This window comes from Astatotilapia calliptera, chromosome 15 (assembly GCF_964374335.1).
Source record: "Astatotilapia calliptera chromosome 15, fAstCal68.1, whole genome shotgun sequence".
Classification (NCBI taxonomy): Eukaryota; Metazoa; Chordata; class Actinopteri; order Cichliformes; family Cichlidae; genus Astatotilapia; species Astatotilapia calliptera.
The window spans coordinates 24,683,630-24,688,479 of NC_137436.1; positions in this window are offsets into that span (position 1 = coordinate 24,683,630).

Below are 4,850 nucleotides of genomic sequence, written 5' to 3' on the forward strand. Positions count from 1 at the left end.
ATATAAGTTTTTACTATTTCTTTTCCGTATGGGTTATTAGGCTGTGTGACATTAAATTTAAGTTTTAGAGCGCTAATGTGAAGTCATATGAGAAATGATAATATATTACATTAAAAATAGTAATAACACTGCTGTTTAAGGTTTATATATCATCATAATATATCTCTGTACGCTGTGGCGCTCATAGGGATCATTTTGTGTGGATAAAGTGTAACATAACATCATAATGATCACCTTTTTTTCCTTCTGAGACTTGAACATTTTTTCCATCGAGCCTGATCAAGTAAGCAAATGATATTCACATCAGGCTCACAGTAGCTGCACTTTGTGTCAGTGAGCAGATGTTAAGATCATAATACACTGAAATCTGTACAAGTAAACACCGTAAATGTTTTACCTTCTGATCACTGATACGCTTTCAATGTGAAAAAAAAAATCACCAAATCTTCCACTCGCAGCTTCTTTGTAAGCATTACTTCATTGTGGTTTTAAAATGAGGTATTGTTTTGATGCTCTTCTTCATCCTCCTACTCCTCTGCTCTGACTCTCTAAAAGAATATAAAACAACAAGCATATGTCTGCTTATTGATACCATTTGCACAAAGCACTGCTTTCAATTATGGCTTTTAAAAAGGTCACACAAAGCCAGTGAAAGCTAATTGGTCTTACGGCATGTTTGTTCAGACGAGGAGCTCGTTTCCAGAATTATGCATTCATTTCAGAGAACAATCATTGCCTGAGGTTCATCACTGAATCTATCAACTTCAACCAGAGAACTTCAGAGAAAGTTCATTCAATAAAAGATAAGGTTGGATGTGTCTTTTCTGACAGTAGTCAACAATTTAAAGGCCACAATGCTGATTTTTTTTTCTTTTAATCAGCACTATTCACATGTAGCGAGAAATTAGGTAAAACTTTTAAAATCCCAAGATCATGATTTATTGGTAGGAAAATAATTAAGTGTATTCATGACTAAACTTGTGTGAGGGATCATCTCACACTCTCAAAAGAGCTTCAAAAAACTTTCAAAACACTCTCCGTAACTGGAGTTTGAATTTTCTCATTGAAGAACCTCAGTCTCTCAGAACGGCTGGACCTCCTACATCATCTCTCTGTACACAGGAGCTCTGCGGGCCAGTGTGGTGACCCTTGACTGCACAGCGATGCACAACACCAACCACATCATCAGGTTCATGGATTATATGATTCCCCTGGGACTGGTATGCAGCAATGACGAGTCAGCACACAGAGTAGGTGGAACTGCTCTCAGTTTAGTGCTGAGACAACAATCTGTGTCTCAGCTTCAACAACAATAAAGAGAATTCAGAAAAATATGCCGTACTCATCACTAATGACACTGCTGTGGTGATTGTTTCTCGGTATGCACATAATTAAGAACTAAGAACCTCACGTGGACAAACAACACCTCATTATCCAAGAAAGCTGAATCACTAACAGACCAATCAGCATGCATTAGCAGAAATAAATTGGCTTCACTGTTAAAAAGAAAAAGACAAACAAACCTAAAGGACTTAATCAGTATTAGGTTTTAATGTGGACAAGAATTGCAGGACTGAGCTTACAAACTAGAGGCCTTTTATTTAGACAGTAATATGTGCAAAACCCTGCAAGAGATCAGGAGGGTAACAAACAGAGGAATAATTCCCCTAGATCTTCTCTGATTACTCAAGTTTCCTTTTTTGGTGTCATCTTCCTGCTGTGATGATGATCAATGTGAACTTTTACTTATGACAATTTCTTCCTGCAACTTCTGAAAACATGCCCTGTGCTGCCTGTGTTTACATGAGCTAACCATGAAGTGGCAGCACTCATGCTGTGACATCACGAATCCTGTTGTCATGGATCTGCTGACAACATAAAGTCACCGATAACACTGTGGGACTGCTGTATCTACTAATATCAAAACCTCACACACTCCATTAAACTTCATACTGCCAATGCTACCCACACGCACACACACACACACAGGCAGACGGGGCGATCCTTCTATCTCCACCAAGTAAAACTGTATCAAAAAATACATTACCCATAATGCTACCTTCTTACAAGCTCTGTCTGTAACATTACCAGTTCTCCTGTAGTATTTGTTCAGCCTGTTCTCATCCCCAGGGCATCAATTACAGTATTTCAGTTCTGTAAAACAAAGGGTACACTGGGGGACGATGAGGTTCTTTATTTTTAGAATCTTAACCAAGTAGTTCATAACTGAGCCTAACCTGGTAGTTTCATGTTCCTAAAACTTACCAAGAAGTGAAAAACAAACCAATCTAAAGGGAAAACATGGTCATATTATGGTGCAAATATGAGCTCCTGTGATTTGGGTGACCATTACCTCCTCTCCATTATTCTAATCTGGATTACGTAGAGCTCACCAAGACACCAACAGCAAAGAAAACTTTGTACCTCATGGGTGGATGCAGGAGGTGTCTGACAAAACACCATCGTGTTGAAATGATGAGACTCCACTGTTTTTTGTTTTTTTGGGGGTGTTTTTTGCTTTTGAGAAGTATAGAAGTTTTAGGACTCAGAAATAGCTTACTATCAAAAACAGTTTCATCATAAAGATAATTAACCTAAAAAATGTGATTACATCTCTGTTAACGTGCTTAATTATGATACAAATATGATAATTATCTGGCAACACTGATTGGAACCATGTAAGCCTGTTTCTACTGAGCCTTCTTGGCCACACCTAAGTTCATAAACCGTGCGTTCAGCCTCTTTCTCCTCGTCTCTGCTCGGTTGCAGCAGGCTTGTTTCACCGGAGTGACGTGGGTCTGGGTGACTGAAACGTCCACCTGTTTCACTGCATTTCTACGCTCTTATTTTTCTGTTTTGTCCAGCAAGATTAAACAACAATAAGATTTGAATTATTGCTTTCACACTATAAGTTATAGCTACCGAGAGAACCACACCGAGCTCTCTCAGTTTCATTTCGCTTTTAAACACTTTTCTGGGCAAACAGCTGAATAAATGGAATCGTTAATTCTTTAACAGCAGTTTTGGGAAACATGGAGCTAATGTTGTCAAAATCCTACTTAATTATGTTCCCTGCTATTACTGATCGAGGCCTCTCTGTGAAGCTGTACAGCTTTATTTTCCCCTGTACTTTCTACACATTCTCACTCTGAATGACAGCGAGCTGTCTGCGAGGAGCTTCATTCAGCAGCGTTCACTTTTTCCATCCGTTTTCACACTCGCATGGAAACTGGAGACACGTGACTCTGAAACTAAGCATTGCAGCCTGCTTCTCATTACTCTAACTGGTGATTTAGTAAGTCTATGGCAGCTGACTACATATAAACCCATGCTGGGCTCGAGCTGAATATAAACGCCAGCTCTTCTGCTAATAGGTATTTGGCTTTAGCAGGGGCTCTCCAGCAGTTTCCGTCGTCTGGCAGTGACTGAGGCTCTGACGAATAGGAGAGATAATCTGTCCTGAAGTAATGTCATAAACACACAGTTCAGCGTGTACAGATGCATCTGTCCATTGTCCTGTTTAAAAGGTGGACGTTAGAGGGTTAGTTATTTTCACTCAAATAGAATACTACAGGGAAATTAGCAGTAACACATCATCACCATTTTTGAACTCCTGTATTAAAAATAAGAATCATTTGTGTTTAAGAGGACCTACTCTGCTCATTTCAAACTCCATTTTTTAATTATTGAAATCTACTAGAGTAGCTTTGAATGACTCACAGTTCAAAATAATCCTTATCTTCTACTGGCCCTCACTTCTGAAACAAGCGGTTATAGCACCATATGGCTGCCCTCATGTCAAACAGAAGGTTTCACAGTCTCTATGACATCAGACAAAACCAAGGATGATAAAAAAGTACAGTGTTTAATGCAGGAAGATTTTGGCTCACATGGATTACTTGTACGTCTGCAGATCTTTGATGCTTTGCCCACATGTGACATTGGAACAGGACATACATTGCTATGAAAAATGATGTGCTCACTTCCTGATTTCTTAGTTTTGTGCATATTTGTCACATGTACATGTTTCAGATCATTGAACGAAGTTTAATAATATTTAAAGATATCCTGAGTAATTACAAAATGCAGTTTTTAAACGATGATTTTACTTATTGAGGGAAAAAAGCTGGCCAATCTGACCAGGCCAAGTTTGAAAAAGTAATTGCCCCTCTTGTTAAATCATGAATTAACAGCGATTGCCCACATTTTTTGGACAGCTGAAACTATTTCATTGCCGCACCTGGGCCTAATTACTGCCAGACCTGCTGAATCCAGAAAATCGCTTAAATAGAAGCTGTCTTGCAAAGTGAAGCAGGCTGAAAGATCTCGAGAGCAGTACATCACACCAAGATGTAAAAAAACAGCTGAGAAACAAAGTCATTGACATCTATCAGTCTGGGTTACAGAGCCATTTCTCAGGCTTTGGGGCTCCAGTGAACCACGTTGAGAGCCATTATGAAGAAACATGGAGACAACTCGGAACGGTGCCGAACCTTTTCCAGGAGCGGCCAGCCTACAAAAATTATTCCAAGATAGCGTCGACGACTCAACCAGGAGCTCACAGAAGAACCCAGAACAACATCTAAAGAACCTCACTTTTATTTGGTTATCTGACCAATTATATAGTCTGTGAGGCACTGACACTCCAGCTTAAGTAAAGAGTTAAACGCTTGCTGTTCAGTATTCATTATGAGGCCGCAGTGCTGCCCATAAAAAATCACTGACTGAAAATGACTGAACTGTGATTCCCGGAGAGATACTGCTTTGTTCTTCGTCCCCATCATGCCACCTGAGTTCAAAACAAAATCCTGGAAAAGTCCATGTTAAAAGTCTTAAAGTGTGCCAACAAA